The sequence below is a fragment of the Tympanuchus pallidicinctus genome, unplaced genomic scaffold (genome assembly GCF_026119805.1).
Source record: "Tympanuchus pallidicinctus isolate F22 unplaced genomic scaffold, pur_lepc_1.0 scaffold21, whole genome shotgun sequence".
In the NCBI taxonomy this organism is placed as follows: Eukaryota; Metazoa; Chordata; class Aves; order Galliformes; family Phasianidae; genus Tympanuchus; species Tympanuchus pallidicinctus.
In genome coordinates, this window is record NW_026294733.1 from 6,227,240 (window position 1) to 6,245,439 (window position 18,200).

At 35.6% G+C, this 18,200-nt stretch overlaps 1 protein-coding gene across 1 annotated transcript in view; it reads right to left on the minus strand.

Annotated features, from left to right (window-relative positions):
- The window catches only part of GABRB2 (gamma-aminobutyric acid type A receptor subunit beta2), a 151,840-nt gene extending 134,077 nt beyond the window's left edge, over positions 1 to 17,763 (minus strand). Inside the window, exon 1 of the mRNA XM_052684773.1 lies at positions 17,679 to 17,763. The gene's annotated coding sequence lies outside the window, so the exon portion shown is untranslated. The remainder of the gene's footprint in view (positions 1 to 17,678) is intronic.
- Between the last annotated feature and the right edge of the window lie 437 nt (positions 17,764 to 18,200).

The following is an 18,200-nucleotide window of genomic DNA, read 5'->3' on the forward strand; positions in this document are numbered from 1 at the left end:
AATATTGCATATTCAGACATTTTCAAAGCAGTAAAGCAAACAACAAAGGCAATAGTGTACAATCTGCCTCTTATACTGCTTTTGGCCCTCAAAAGCAGATGAAATCATCAGCACTGTACAGTAACTGAGTGTGATAAGTTGCTTAGGAAACAAGTATTACTTGATACAGTGTAAATTTCACTTAATTATAGCAGAAGAGAAATGGGGGGGCAACCATTTGGTTTGCATTGGTTGGTTTATATACATTTATATGTAGAATTTTATTTACTGAAGTTGAGATGTGCTCATTCTGTGACTCACTGCATGGTGTCCCACCAGATGAAAGGTACTATGGATAAGAACTTGCTCTTAGCAAAGAGATATTAATCCCAGGATAAAATAAATAAATAAATAAATAAATGAAATAAAAAAGCTGTATCTTAGATGCACGTTGAGTCTTTTAGTGTGATATCAAATTACAGATTAAAACATGGAGTTAAAACATTGCATGAGACAAGTGTTCTGATTGGAGGCAATTGTCAGCAACTCAGTGGGGACTGGAGTGAAATAGAAAATGTCTGGCACTTGGAATTATGATGGAATGAAATCCTGTTATCGTATCATGAAAGCGCCACTGAAAGCTCAATTTCCTTCAAAGTGGTGGAATATATTAGTTTAACAGTTATGTCGACAACAAGCTTTTAATTCCCTTATTTAAGCTACACTGGCACTCCACTAGCTCCCAAATATCTACAGTATACACATCCTTTGACACGAAGGCTGGGCACAAGGAGAGACAAGGATAGTAAAACATTTAAAAGGCAGCACAAAATGTATACCAAGATTATGTCTTTAGACTGTGTCCAAATCTCCTCCATGCTGTTTGTGTAAGATTCAGCCCTGAAAGCAGATTGCAGAAACCTGTTATTAAATTAATGGAGTGGCATTTGTCTGCATCAATTGATTGCAGGATTTGGTCTTCATTTCTAAGCTCTCTTGGGCAGAGTTAACTTCCACATTTTATTGCTGTTGTTGAGTAATACATTCCAAAATACTGTTAAAAATATTATCTGAGGGTTCTAGAACTTTTGGGTTGGAAGCTTTTGATAAAAAATGAAAATACTTTTATAAGAAAAGTGATTTAAGCTTCTAAAATCATCTTGGGCCTGTTAAAAATGTTTTTAAGACTAAATAGGAATCTACATAGTTTTAACTGGATTTTTCTTATCTGGGAGGACTCACTAGCTCACAAAATTTCTCCCCATTGTGGCCACCACCTGGACCAGTTAAGGGGCTGACACTGGGAAAGAAAAGCAGGAACTGAGACAGAAAAGGTAAGTGAAGAGAAAGAGAAGTTAGAACAGTGGGGTCAAGGCTCCAACACAAACAAATTTGAAGAAAGAAGAGCCATTTATTTAACAAGAAAGAAAAAAAACAAAATTAGTGCTCATTTAAACTAACATGTAAAACATGAAACAGTCTTTCTATCTCAGAAATCAAACAGTTCCTACATGAATTCTTTATTCTCTGGACAAAAGAAGATTACTGAAAAACGATCATTGAGACTCCTGAGCTCTGTGATACCAACAATCAAACATGTTTTGATCCAGATTAAATATTTGGAGATTTAACAATGTATTTACTTTTCTTGTAAATAACAAACCTTCACAGGATGCTTGTAGTTGTAAGAGATTTCACATGAAAAACTATTTTAATGAAAGTAAACAAAGCCCAAACTGTGACTTGCATTTGACAGCCAAGTACAATCAATTGCTAAGTTTTAAAAATGGCAAATACTTTATACATTGGATTAAAAAAAATAGTAGTATTATTCAATACATTTTCCAACTAACAGAAGTTTCTTATCTGGTAAAATACAACCCGCATTAACAAAACAGAGAAACAATGATAGAATTCGAAGAGAAGTACTAGAAGTAATAGAAGCTATTAATATTCCAGCTGCTCTTTAAGCAGTTGTTTTTTGTTTAGTAACTAGGAGAACGCAAGCTTGAATCTGACTGCACAGTGCTCAACAGTGCTCTTTTACTGGTGTGCTAGAAGGAGAGAGCAATCTGCCCTCTGCAGACATATACAGATCTATTACTCCCAGCAAATGGAGAACACGCTGTGCTCCTTACCATCTCTAAGCCACTCTAACTGATATTTGACCAGTCAGTCAGTCAGGTGAAGCTCCTGATGACTGGAAAAAGGCACCCACTTTTAAGAAAGGTAGAAAGGATGACCCAAGGAACTATTGCTTTGTCAGCTTCTCCTGTTTGGAGAAGATCATAGGGCACATCCTCCTTGAAATTATGCTAAGGCATATGGAAGAGAGGGAGGTGATATGGGATAACCAGCACAGCATCACCAAGGGCAAGTCCTCCCCAGCCTACTTAGCAGCTTTCTGTGATAGCGTAACTGCACCAATGAACAAGGGAGGAGGCACTGATATCATTTATCTGGACTTTGACACAACATTCTTCTCTCCAAACTGGAAAGACATGGATTTGATGGATGGACTGTTCAGTGTACAAAGAAGTGGTTGCAAGATTGTACCCAGAGAGTGGTGGTCAATGGCTCAATGTTTGGATTGAGATCGGTGACAAGCGCCTGTTTCTCAGGGGAACAGTACTGTGACTGACTCTCTTTAATATCTTCATCAATGACATTGACAGTTGGCATCGAGCATACCCTACAAGGACAGTCTGAGAGCTGGGGCTGTTCAGCCTGGAAAAGAGAAGGCTCTGGGGAGACCTGAGAGCAGCCTGTCAGTATCTAAAGGGTGGCTGTAAGAAGGAAGGGGACAGACTCTTTAGCAGGGTCTGTTGTAAGAGGATCACAGAATCACAGAATCACCCTGGTTGATAAGGGGTAATGGTTTGAAACTAGAAGAGGGAGAGCTAGAGAGATATGGGAAAAAAAAAAATATGAAAAGGGTAGTGAAGCACTTGAACATGTTGCTCAGAAAGGTGGTGGAAGCCCTGTTATTGGAGATATTCAGTGGTCAGGCTGTATCAAGCTCTAATATAATAGAGCTGCAGGTGTCCCTGTTCACTGCAAGAGAGTTGGACTAAATGACCTTTAAAGATCCCGTCCAACTCAAACAGTTCTGTGACTTAATAGTTGTTTTTTGTTTCTTTGTTTGCTTTTTTAATTCTCTTGCATTCCCACCCCAAATGAGCTCATGCCAGTATTCCATTTCTTTCACAGCTACCCTAAAATTTCAGCTAGTCCTGGGGAGGAGCATGCGTCCCACCATGCCGCAATAAGTGTAAATACACATCTTGCCACACAGTTTGCCCCAACTGATAATTTCTGATTCTGTGCTCACAGGACAAAGATTCTGTGGAATCAATACTTGGTTTGCAAGTGATCTTTTTAAAATATTGGAAGGTAGAAGCATCATATACAGATGTTACTGTTCAGCAGAAACTTCTAAGACTGGATGGACCAGTTCTGTTGAATTGATTATGTTTTTCAGAGCTTTACCACTTTCCTACAGAAAGGACATAACTACCTGAAGAGTATAACATGGAAATAGGCTTAATGCCAGCCAAGATGGTAAGGCACTAGCTGGCAAATGCAAATACACTATTTTGACTTATGAGAAAGAACACTAAACAGCAATTTACATTTACAGGCATGTATGCAAAGTACATCTACAGCAGTGCAAATTAGGTGGGACCAGATGAGTGAATGAACCACAAAAGTAGAAGCTAAAAACAGAAAATAAAATAAACTTAGCATGGAATATAAAGGTGTTATGAAGTAGTGAAGTATGAAGAAATACTAATAATCTTGGGAAAACAATTCAAAATGCTAGGACAAAACAAACAAACAGCAAACCAATCCCAAATCAAACTTCTCAAACTACATACTGAGTTTAGTAATACATCCAAGAATCTCTCTAAAATACCTCAATATTTGTGTACGTAGTTATCATTCATTCTCCCACCTGATTTTGTGGTCCTAGTTGGTAATTTACAAACAACCATAAACCAAAGAAGGTCTCATTAATGCAAATAAGTAACCTATCATATTATTATGTCAAATCCAAAGATGATATAGATAAGCACATCATGGGCAAGTGCCCAGGCCAACTCCTGCTAAGAATAATAACAAAACCCGCATTCAGCTCAGGAATAGCAACATGAAGGCCCATCTTACAAGGCATCCAACAGCAGAAACCTGGAAGAGTGCCCAAGTCATTATTACCCAATAATTTGTGAATACGGTCCATACTACACTTTCAGGGAAATTAAAATGAACACATTATAATTTTATCTAACAAAGTACTAAACAGACATTAAGACATCTCCGGGTTCTTAGAAGTTTTTGAGGCTTGATTTTCCAAAATGGAGGGTGTGTCTTACTGTAGAAAGGTCTGGTACAATTACACTCAGTCCTGAGGTAATGGTAGAGAGAGAATAATAGAGATTTGAAACAACTGTTTGCAGATTACCATTCCCTATTTGATTTGGGTGAACTATTGCCTATGAACATATCATATCTATCCCCCTATATACCCGCATAAGGTCATTTTAACAACTACTGTTATTATTTTACTGTTGCAGATATGGTCAGGTCAGTAGAATCTTAGGCAGTAAAACTGTCTTCAGAGCTACTTTGAAGGACTGTGAATCAACCAGTCAAACCAACGGTCAGTCACTGTTACTGGAAATAGGAAAGCTCTGGGTTGTGATACTAATCACAATATTAGCTTTTCGTTTATTCTTAAGGTGAAAAAGCAGCTGAATAATACTGATATTTGATGATACACAGCAAACTCAAAGTAGTGCTCTACATTTTAAAAATGCTTGGGTTTTGAAGTGGAAATTTTGGACATCTTTGCCAATGTAAATCAGGAGTATCTCCACAAAGTTCATAACATTACAAAAAAAAAAAAAAAAAAAAATAGAATTCAGAGTAGTAAACCCCTCACTATAATAAAACAATTATTCATCTTTGTGTCTTTAGCTCAACTTTGGTCATAGCCAGCTGCTTTATGTAACTTCCACAACAAAACTTGATTATCTTTCCTCTAAACAAGTAAAAAACTGGCACATCCATCACATCTCAGAGTTCAAGTCCAGAAACAACTGGATATATATTTTAACCATCTCTTCATTTTTCCAGCTACACTCCACATATACTGATAATTTTATATCACCATAAAGCATTAAGTCATTTGAACATATCAAGGAATGAGAGCTAAACACTACCTACAAGAAACAAAGGAACAGTCCCCATTAAAACAAACCAAAAAAATATAAACTACTAAGTGCTCTGAGTATGATCAGCTTCTGCTTCTCAGCATTAGTTCCCTATTGTAACTTTTTACACAAAATAAAAGATACTGTTAACATGGTCAAAACCTATTGCTGAGGTTACAGATAAGAGTTCTCTTTTCAAGGAAATCTGATGGATGTTGCTGTTATACACCCTTGCAATTTTTTTTTTCTGAACCTATCAATTTTCAGGCAGTGTTGTATGAGTCCATAGAACCACAGGGGAACATGGCATATACAGAGAAGATTTGCCCGTTACTGACACATACAATTCTGTGTGAATGACTTTTTTTTTCCTCTTAGGGTTATTAAATATACAATTTCATTATGCCATCTACATAACAGACTTTTATTTTAATTTATACTACTTTTACAATAAAAGAGATTCTTTCACCATTCAGTTTTTGACATTGGTTTGAGGAAAAAAACAAATTACTTTTCATTCCTTTCTCCTATTTTATCACCTTCAAATAATGTCATATATTTATTGACAGCAATGAACTTATCTCTTGCAAGGAATGCAAACACTCCGGTATCATTATGTTTTGAATACACTCATTAGTAATCCTTCCTTTCTTTTCAGAAAAGGATTTTAAAGTTCTCATTCCTATGGCCTATAGAGGAGGAGGAAAAGGTTGAATAGTATGACAAATCCTTTTAAAAATGTATTAGTACAATAAATAAATAACATCTTCCAATGAGAAAGCATAAAGGAAGCTTCAGAACATTTGAGAAAAAGGTTCATGTTTTTGAAACATGACAAGATAAATATTTTCAGTCAATGCCAAAAGACACAAATACATAAACATGCCTATGAAGAAAATCAGAGCTGTATAAACTGAGCTGAATACATCATAAGTTTCCACTGTATGTGTAACCTCATTACTGAAAATAAAAAAGGAAAGTATAAATTAAAGGTTGTTAATAACATTACCTTTGGCTCTTACTCACAATTAAGCTAAAAATGATGCCTCTGTTGATGACTATATACATCCACTATTTTGAAGGTCATACCAATGTTGTATTGCCTTTCTGCACTACACTGAATATGTGGTCCAGTATCAGTGTGACAGGAGAGGAATCCTTCCTGCCACCTTCACAAGAGCACTCCAGCCTCATTGTTCCTCCAGTAGACACACACAGGACTAGCACATGAAAGTTCTACTTCTGAGATATATCTGAGGTGTAACTTTTATTCTAACGTGGTCTATTTTCATTCCATTTAGAAATATTTCTAAATAAGCTTTTTTCTTTATCTAGCTTATATGTCAGAGCCTAGGATCGTGCACACGATACTGAATGAGCCTGGTTATAGGAACACTCTTACGACTGAGAGCATTTGCTGGTCTTGAGAGGGAGAAAGACAATCCAGAACAAGGTCTGTTACGAAAATATCACTCCAAATATAAACAAATCGGATGTCACATCACAACATAAATTGGAAAGACAATTCTGAAAGTAATAAACAACTGCATCTTGGAACAGCTCATTCTGAAGCATACAAGAGAATAGGCTATTCTTGACTTTGCCCTAAGTAACTTCCTGAAAGGATTCCTGTAAGTATGGTTGAACCACTAAGGAGTAAACATAATTAAGTTTGACATGTTTTGTGAAATCAAACTAAAATAAAATATTGTGACATTGAAACTCAGGACCTGGGTACTTTTCGAATGAGTAGGTGAAAACAGTTATAAAGAGAAATTCATTGAAAGCTAAAATCTGTAGGAAACCTTCTGGGTATTATCCAGTTAGAGAGTTAATGGAAGTATCAGAAAGAGCTTTTACACAAAAAATAACAAATTAAAGCCAACAGGGCAGATACCAAAGTGGTTTAAACATGCAAAATACAGGTCTTCAAACAATTTCTTCTAAATGGAACTCCATCAAAGTTATGGCCTCTTAGTTGGCTAAGAGGTTACGATTCAAATGTCATTACCAAAAACAAAAACAAAGTAAGGTAAAAAATAACTTTGTACAATTAGCAGAATGCATGTGAGATGTCAGCAACTCTAGAGATCTTGCAGTGAGACCATTTTATGTTTGTTTTTTTTTTTCCTTTGTTCTTTAGATATAGTGAATAGAAGATACCACATTTAAACATGTATACAATGAAATAGAGGCATTCTCAGAAACAGATACTAAAAAGAGCAGTGGATGAAACATGAAAAATCAAAATGTTTTCAGAATTTCATAACTTCAAGGGCTTTCAAAGAACTGAAGACTACAGCAGCAACATTATCAGAAAACTTCTGAAACCTGACAAAAACTTGTATTATGTGTATACATTCTGAATTAATTGTATTTCTCTATCGATTCCCTTCTTTTTGCAATACTCGACAAATTAAGAGTAAAATGGAAAATAGGCAGATAACATTTTTAGAGTTCTGTGAAGAATAAGAAAGTTCTTTCACATTAAGGCTGAATGAGACACATGACATACTATGTAGATTGCAATTAAGGACTTACAAGTATGCTAACATTACAGTAAAAATTTATGATGTAACAAACAACGCAAGTATAAAAAAATGTCATTTCAAAGCATCTCTGTCACTTGGATGAAGAATAAGGCTGTGACTTCCTCAAGAACAACATAGCAGGTGCCCCTGCCCACTGCAGGGGCTTGGAACTAGGTGACTTTTAAGGCCCCTTCCAATACAAACCATTCTGGGATTCTATCAAGAAACAGGAAGTCAAAAGTAGAAAAGGGGACACCTATTGCCCTTTCCCCACTGTGAATGGTGGACTGTAATTTTCATATAATCATAAAACAAGATTACATGAAGGTGGCAAATTAACTGTGTCACGTGGCTTCATACCTCTCTCTTAAATCCTGTTATTGACCATAGAAGTGAATAGGCCGCTATCACAAGTTAGGAACAGAATAAATACAATAAAACCATTTGTTTGTGTCCCTCATGTCTGGATGATGTATGCAGAGCACTCACGCTGATTCTGATACCTGCTAATCTTGGAGCTGTTCCAAGGCATACTCTTCCTTATGATGTATAGCTCAGGACAAAATTCAAGGAATAGTGGGAAACTAAAACATACAGAGTGTGCTACAAAAGATTGCATGTTACACCTATCCCACTGAAGTCATGTTTTGATACTTCAGAAAAGACTGGAGCCGTGTGTTAAGTCTAAGCTTCTATCTTTCACAAAAACTCACCCATGTTGCAGTATCTTTGGCGGGGCTTCCTGTGGAACTATATTTAGCCTAGGCTTTAGGAGCTCAGTGATAGCAGCATGAAACTCAGCATGCAGTAATTAGTCAGGCTTCTCAGAAAGCACTTGCAGGCCACACTGAGCTCTGTGATGCTGCAGCGTACTGCTGGTGCTAGAAATGCATGCCTGCCTAAGAGTTAGCTTTGTTGTGACTGCAGCAGAGTTGACCCAGCAAAAAGAAATTATTAAAAAAAAAAAAAAAAAAAAGACACATTTTGCCCTTGTTGCCACTGAGTTGGCGATTAACATAGGATATGCATGTGCACATTATATTACATCTTATTTTATTTTCTCTAGATTATCATTTTTGGGACATATATTTTGTGAACACATATATAGATATATATATACACACACAGATATTCATACATATACACATATCTATATTTTTACACTTCTGGCTGCCTTATCCCTTTCCATCCTTGGAAAGTTGTATATTCTGCACAAAGCAACTGAATTGTGAATAACAACAGCGTGATATTTCATTTTCTTAGTGGAGACCAGCAATTATTATATACTGACTGTTCAAGGGTGTTATTTTTGTAAACAAGAAAGAAACTAAATGAGCATAGCATTCATTATTGGGAAATGGCCTCTTATTCAGTTAATGCACATTCAAGAGAGCCCCATATGTATGTGCTCTCCAGTCAGTGAAGTACTGCAGGAAAATAGGAAGAGATTTCCCAGGGTGCAGCACACCCTGCTTTCTCTACCATATGCCTTCTAAATATGTTCCCTCTGTGTCACTGTGCACACAAAGCAACTTGCTGATTCTTGGCAAATTAATTCTGATACATTAAAAATGTATTCCTAAAGAACAGCTTTTACTTATTTAAAAAAAGGAATCCAAAGAAAATCAATTTTTCACAAAAAATGACCAGTCAATTCTGGCAACAGACATTCTTTCAACATTGCGATGCTGTCCTTCACTTTCTGGAGTAACTCCATCAAATGTCCCTTTTCTTTCCAAGATACTGAGTCAACTAAGTGCCAAAAATACATACTAAAGCTTAAAAACTTTGAGATACTCCATGGTGCATGAAACATGTTAGTACTATTTTATTGGTTGAAGTCCTACAGGCAAGTTACTATAAATTTAAAGAGAACATGGCATAGATTTATGACATAGATTCAGACATTAACAATTTTTAGGTGAGCCTAAAAATCACATCTAAAAAAAAAAAAAAAAAAACCAAAACAGTTTTTTCTGGGGGGAGAAAATCTGTTGCCTTTTGTTTGCTGTAAGTTGGTGGGGTTTTTTGTTTGTATCATAAAAAGTCCAAATAATTAATTAACTTCTAAGTGACAAATTTTGAATGATATACTAAAATTGACGTATGAAGTGCAAGTCTACAACACTTTTCTGTGAGTTATAGATCAAATTGGGTAGGAAGCTTTGTTCCTAAAAAGAGATTTTTTTAAGGCTTTCCAAATACCCACATTAGGAACTAGGAATTTAGAGAAGATAAGAAAGAAGAACATAGGAGGAAGAAACGCATAATTTACATAAAATACAAAGCACAAGAAAACATTTTCAAGGGATATTTGTGTGTTAAAAAAACCACCAAGGACAAACTCAGGTGAAATAAGGTTGGATAAAGGTAAAAATCTTACGCAATAAATCAACACCTACAGGTGATACGGAGGATTAGAAATTCAAGAGTTGAAACATCAGCAATTACTATTAGAAACTCTTTGATAACTGAAGAGGTATCAGTTGATTGGAAAACTTGTCATTTTTTTCAGGCCTTAGAACAGCCTTATTAAAATTATTTAAAACAGGAACACGTCTCCAAATTTTGAATGCTGTGGAATTTAGAAACATCAGTTTCAGTTTGTACTTGTCTATTTGCTTCCTAATTTTAAAATTAGACTATTTTTCAAAACATAGGAAACCTAAATTCCTAACTAAACAGCCCACAGATCTGGTAAGAACTGCTCAGAGTTGGGAATAACAAAGACTTACAGTCCTTCACATAGTTTTGCCCAAGCAAATTCCGGAACATTTTGTTATGTTTAATTGCAATTTTTGCACTGACTTCCTAATTACTAACCATAATGGAAAGTACTCTTCAAAGTAGTTCTATGCCTTAGCAAGGTTTGTTTTAAGTCCAGCAAGAAGTAATAAAGAAAAAACAGAAATAATAATAAAAATCACCAGATATTCTAAAGATGTTACACACACACTATGTTTATATAATACCTTCTGGTTGAAATATCTGTGGCTAAGTGTCTCAAGCCTGGACATGATTTGTGTATGCACAGCATGTGAAATGGTCTGGATCAGTCAAGAAACAGGTCTGGAAATCAGCACAGTCACATGACTTCATATGTTACATGAATTTGTTTTTTGTTTTTTGTTTTTTTAACAATATGAAACAATTCATTTTTAATGCAGAACATTTTTACAGGTGGTCGTTAGAAAACGTGAGCAGAACAGTACATCTGCAAATAAGAAGGATAACTTGAGGGACTACTGAATATTTGCTAGGTAGGTAGATGCAATTAAGTTTCACTGTACTCAAAAGAATCCATCAACACAGGAATTTGAGGTTTTTATTATACACATCCCTGTACTCAAGGTTTGTACTCAAACCTCAAACAGTCAGACTGTTGTACTCAAGGTTAGACCACCTAACATCTTTGCCACAGATGTTTATTGCTTAGAAGACTAGTGCTACCACATTTGTGCATTACCACTACTGGGCTTTAACTTGCTATCTGACATCAGTTGATCTCTGAGCTTCACACTGATCCCTTTATAGAACTCAGGGTTTCATATGTAACAAAAATTATCATTTGAGTATTTCACAGAAATGGTCATCTCAAACAACAGCAGATAACATAATAGACTTCCCATTACACCATTTAAAGATTGCCACTTAAAAATGAAATAAATAATGTATTATGCTCAAGCAACTTGCACACTCAAAATTGCATTCCAGTTACCCCCGATAACAAACACTTTGCATCTCATTTTTACTCTCTCAATATTTTACACCGTTATATTTGTGAATATATCTTCCTGGATACTCACATGTAAAGATCCTTTCAAGACTATTTAGAAAATGTAGCCACTAGTGAGATGGATGATTAAGAAGCCTAGTAGTTCAATATTAGCATGTGGAAAAGGGAAACAGTTTCTATCTGTATTTCTATTTTTATCATCGTTTCTTCTGCCCTTAAAGTAGAGCTATACATAAACTTATCTGCCTTACTGGAGTATTGGAAAAGCAATCTAAAGTAGATTTTTAATGAAAAAGTATTAGCTGATTAAACCAACTCACAGAAGCAGTGGCTCCTCTTCCTGTTTTTTTGTTTTGTTTTGCTTCTGTATTGTAACTCCTAGAATGAGCGTGTTACATGAACATGACTACAGTCATGTTAATTGACTCATGCATTTAAATTAACAATTTTTGGCCAAATTAATTTACTATATTTGACTGTTCTGGATAAATAAAGGTGTACACAAAGTCTTATACCAGCAGCAAGTACATTACCTGTTAAGTGTTGCAGGTTAAACACCTTTTCCAATCCAACGTATTTAATTTTTGGTTTTCATCCTATCATAAATGAGACATATTTAACAATTACTTGTGAGTATTCAATGCAGTACATCAGCTTTAGTTGCTAGCATCCAAGACTAGCTCTTCTAAGAGCTGCTTATTAAAAGTGTGACCAAAAAAAAAGAAAAGCCACCACAAAATAAATACAAACATTCTGTATTGGAACTCTTCATGACAAAGTCTGTTTCTCAGTGTAAAGCAACAAATAAGGCTAGCATTGTTTCTATCATAGAGATCATTATTATTCCTCACCCTAACGGCAAAATTATGGCTATTTCCACACTCAAACAATACATAAACCACGTATGCAAACAAACAAAGAAACATTAGAGAGCTTTTAACTGTTTTTAGACATATTTATGTGTAAATACCCATTCCTGTTCACAGTTGATGGCTCCACAGAATCTTAGAAGGGGAGAATGGGATCAACACATTCTGGAGAAAAGCCAAAGCAAGAGAGTAAGCAAAGACGATGTGTAGATACGATTGAATGAGGCAGCAGCCATTCCTGCTATAATGCAGTGTCCTAAAATTGCTTGCACAGCCGGGGACAGATTAGGGTGCTACTCTGTCTCAGATTCCCAGTTCAAACATTTAAGTAACCACAAGAGAAAGTACTAAGGTCATTGAGATGGCATTAGGGAATTTTCCACAGGCATCAGGATTCAGATAATTCATTAGGTTCAAAATTTTTAAAGGAAAATGTTGTAATGCTAATACTTCAAACCTCAACAGTTTGCTGAATTTAATACACAGGAAGACAGGGGTTGAAACTCACAGGAAGCAGGGGGGTTGAAACTAGGTGATCATTGTGGTCCTTTTCAACCTAGGCCATTCTATAATTCTACGATGACAATTTCCAGACAAACCTTAAGGCACGGAGGTGAGAAGGAGTGCAAGAAACATGTGTGGGTTTTCTGCTTTGTTTTTAAATATAAGTCTTAAAAGGTACATTAGTGAAACAGGGAAAAAAGTACAAAAAATAATTGAAAAAATAATTTATTAGATGAGTGGTATGAAGATTATATTAATCTGCAGAATATCAATCAAATTTCCATGAGGCATCTTTAATGAAGCCTAATACTCAACCTTTACATGCAAAATCAGAGAATATCCTCAGTTGGAAGGAACCAACATGTATGAAGATGCTACCTTCCTGAATAGAAGGCTAATCAAACATCAATGCCTGTATATTACACAGCATTAACTGAAATACTAACATAACAAATACAAAGAAGAAGCAAGAAAAATAATGTTTTGTTTGATTGCACATCCATGGTAAGGACTGAGTAACATGAAAGATGAATTGCAAATTCTCAGTGATGAGAAAAATTATGCATACATATAATTGATGTCACTGATGATGGTGGTTATAAGAACTGAAAACACTGATTATTATCAATTTAAATTTGTAAGTGGGCGAGAGTTCCTCATTTGTTTTAGAATTGTGAGAACCTCTACATCAAGGTTTAAAACATGTTTCATGCTCTAATAAGCCCAAGAAGACTCATCTCTCAACCAGCTGACAAAAGAAGAACTGTTTCTTAGACACACCTCCAAAATGCTTGGCCTCAACAGCAGTGTATTATGAGAAATTAATCGTGGAGGGCTGGCCAAAAACCTGATACAGACAGCATAATAAAAGTGCCATTAAAATTATAAAACACAATCTGCTGCACCTGATGGTATTCTGGTCTTGGGTGGTCATTTAGAGACTAATCATGCTGACCAGTTTCTTTCAACATGAAGACAACACTATCCATTACCCACAGTGCTCAAGAAGAGTCTTTCCTCAAAAGAAAGACATCAGCAGAAAGAACAATTATTTGGAAAATTTAGAGTGAATTAATAAAGGTTTCTAAAGACTACCATATTAAAATTTCCAGTTGTGTAGTTGTGCATGAGACAACTTCTATTCAGGGATAAGATGAAGGTGGAAATCAGATTAATAAATTAGAATTTATGAAGCATGGAAAATTGATCAAATAAAAATAGAGTTAGTATTTTTATTCCAGCACATCTTAAGATGTTTAAATGCATGAGAGAGAGAGATCTCACACACTTTTTTTTTTTTTTTTGTCAACTTTGGTTTTAGGATTAGTGGCACACAAAGCTAACTTCTATTCTTCATGTTTTAATAGGAAATGGCTAGCAAATGCTAGCCATTCTGTTTGAAATTTGTGACCCGTTCTAGTCAACTTGACTGCTAAAATGAAGTCAGTTCTGTCATTTCTGATTTGGAGTAAGTTTGAGGTTTTTTCCTTTCCAATTACATTCAAGTTTACTATGCTGTTCTAAATAATTTATTTCAATGTTATGAAAAGTAGAAATCTCCTTTAATGGAGAAAAACAGTTGTAGAAATACTACATATACACAAAATCGCACGGCATAATTCATATCTGAATTTCCAATACAGGGTATAATGAAAAGGTACAAAGGGTCTTGTGTTGTGCCAGGATACAGGAGGGAGACAGTACAAGATATTGCAGAAGACCAACTTTGTTTACGATAAATTATCAGGAAGGATGCTAAGAAAGTTTTACAAGGGATAAGGATTTTTAAAATCAGAAAAGCTGGGGACTGAAACGTATCAAAGAGCACTAAAAAAGAGAAGGCAGAGAAAATCTCATTTGATAGTGCTAATTTCTTATTAAGTCAGAAAAAACTGGAGAAAATCCAGAAGATTATAACAGAGCCAATGTTATGTCCATAATAAAAAAAACAAGAGGGATGAATCAGGTAACAACAGGCCAACTGCCGAAACTCAGTTCTTGGCAGAATAACAAAACTGCTGCAACTGACTAAGTATGGAAAAATATTTAATGCCCATTTACATGGTTTTAGAAACAACTGGTCTGGAAAAATGCATGACTTCCTTCCTTCAAAAGGGTAGAAATATTGTTGAAAGTAATTGCCAACATGTAAATAAGCTTAATTTTTGCAAGGCATCAAGATGCTATCACAATTCAGTTTCATATAACATGTGTGGTGAAAAGGGCAGCTGATCGCTCTGAAGGGTTAGTCTGTGAATTCCGGGGGTTTCCTGTTTTGAAAGAATGAACAATAAGGCAACATTAGAGCCAAGGGAAGCAGCTCTGCAGATAAGCTGTCTACACTTGATGTCTGAATGACCATTTGTAAGCAAACTTATGAAAAATAAGACTGGAGTTTGCTTCAGATCCCATTGTACATCTATCTAGGTATACGGTGTTTTTTGCTTTATGTCACAGAGTTTGTCTCTTCAAAATAATCACCTGGATGGGCAGGAAGCGAGTGTTCCTATACTGTTGAATGTATGATATAAAAATAATATTGTTTTCAGCATCACTTTGTATTGCAAGGTGAATTTTATTTTTTAAACAGCGAAGTTAAAAAAAACAAAAAACAAAAACAAAAACAAAAACACTCCCCACCTGCTGTATTTATTCAAACTGCAGTAGTGTTTAGAGGTCTTTCTCCAAACCAGAGTCTCAACAACATGAGACAAATCCTGTCAAGTCTGTCTCCTTGAAGAAGTCTCATTTGAAAAAAGACACTTGTAATATGGATTTTTGTTCCTGAACACTTAACTGACCCAAATGAAAGGGGAGGAGACTATGTGAAGTAGAATCGAGATACAGTCTTTAATACAATTTTAGCCACAAAAACTCTATTCTAAACAACTGCTAGAAGCAAGGTAGAATTGTAAGAGCTCCATTAGCTGCACCTGAGGGATTTTGCTGTTGTTACCTTTACTTTAAAATGCTCCTGGAAGAACTGAAACAAAACCTTTTCTGACAAGTTAAGACAGATGGGCTAAACCAAGCGCTCACTAATATGTTGAAATAATTAAAACATTTTGAATCTGTAAAAAGCATTTTAAATGAAGTCACTAGAAGTACATAAGGAAGTTTTTCTCAGACACAACTTCTACAAAATTTTCATGATGTACTATCAGGAGTCTTCAAAGACCGTCATCCAAATTCAGGACAATATGAGTCATTCTATCCACATTTAGTTTTCTAAGCCATCTTGAATACAATTGCATTTCAAAGATGGATCTGACTAACAAGTCAAGGCTGAGGAAGCCTGACAGACACGTTCAAGAACAGCATCCTTCTTGAATCTAAAGGCAAAAATGAACATAGCAACAGGACTGCCTTAAAAAGAAAACAAAAAAAAGTAACATAAAGCATTAAAAAAAAAAACACACACAATCATGATTTAGGCAAATATTCTTGAATATATATAAATAATAGAAATAGTTTTAGCCATCATACTTCGCTATCATAGGAAAATACAACAGAAACATCAAATGACATTAAAAGAATACAGACACACTGTTCTGCTTTCTAGCCTGTTTTTACACATCAGTACCTTTCCAATTCTTAGTTTCTTTTTTCCTCTCCCCATTGAGAACCTCTTCAATACCATCTATGTTTCCTAATTCTTGTCAGCACCAGTTGTATTCTCTCCTGTAGTCATTGTTCACCCAACCACTTTTGCAGAACCCTCACAGATCCCATGCTTCTTACAGAAAAAGATGACAAAACCTGCCTGCTAAAGCATCTCAAGTTTATCAAGGCCAGATTGTAAAATAGTTAAAATTCCAGCAGTAAAAATTCAAAGAAAAGAGGACTTCTGGTGGACAGAGTTGAAAAACTGTAAGCAAAGCTTACTCAAGGTTAAGGGGTGTGAGCTAATCCTATTTATTTGTCAATGCAAAGTATGAAGATATATTCTGTTTTGGGACTCTTTGGGTATTTCTTGGTGATTTCAGGTTTTTAGGGTGGGAGGGGGGCTGGGTTTTTTTTTTTGTTTGTTTGTTTGTTTTTTGCTCCTTCCGATTAGTACCAGAACACACATCTCAAAAAAATCTCAGGAAATAGCTCTAGACATTAATTGAAGAGTTAGATGCACCTACTGTAAGGGGTAAAAAAAAAAAAAAAAAAAAGTAAAAAAAAAAAAAAAAAAGTAAAAAAAAATTAAAAATTAAAAAAAATTAAAAATCCCTAATATTCCCCAAATAGATAACATTTGCAATCCATTTCTCTTTCCAGTCACACCTCACAAAGGCATTACAGACAGACCACTTGATGTGGCTTACTTCAAAATAACAATGCTAATTAAAAAAAAAATCTTACATTGTGAATCATTCAGTGCCACTTACTTGGTGCAACCTATGAGATGTCTACCACTTGGAACTGCCCACGACTCCAGCAATCATTTGGAGAATGCAGCCAATCCAACTGCGCCCCGCAACAGTTTCCAAGGAAACCAAGCAAAGACACCGGTATGGATGGCACGCAGTGGAAAAAAGAGCATGAAAAAGCTGCCGCATTTCCACTTCTTTTTCCCCCAGTACTTTGAATCATATATTATGAAATGCTACCAAGAAAAAACATTATTGACAAAAACAGTAGCAAAAGCCAAGCAGAACTGAAAGGCAATGAACAAGCACTTTTGGCTCCAGTGACTCAGAATGGCTACAACGCCTTCTTAAAGCTTTGCTCCTTATAAACCACAACATGCACCCCTCCCTCCCAGGGAACCATTTAAAGTAAGAGCAGCATCTCATAACAAATAACAGATCTTCTGTTTTGTCCATGCAAACACTTTAATAAACTGATGTTTGCTCACCTGTGATCAATGCAGGAATGAACTCTGTCATCATGCAGTGAGACAATGATTTTACATTGATTTATATTAGAACTTTAACAATAAATAAATAAATATTACTTCATTGTAAAGGAGGAGTCAAAACTATGCATTAGAAAAACCCTCCCCCTCGCTTTTCTCATCTCATCCCATCCTGTCATTCAAAGCAGAATGTGCCAGGGAAAAAAAATTAAAAGTCATTCCTCCCACCGTTCATGCTGACACTAGAATTTCAGGCCCTAGCTTCTTCTACTTAAAATGTCTCAGAAAAGAAGTGGTCTTGGTGAAATTCATCTCCAAGAGCTAAACTGGGCTTCTATTAGTCCAAGACTTAAAACTGAGATTTAACAATACACAGGTTTTGTGACGATAGCACCAAACATCATTTCATTATATATTAGTTCATCTTCTATGGTAATTATAAAGATAAAAGGTCTTTAGCTCACTTATGGGCTACAAGTTCTGATACAAGGAGGTTTTCCCTCACAATACCTTTGCACCACT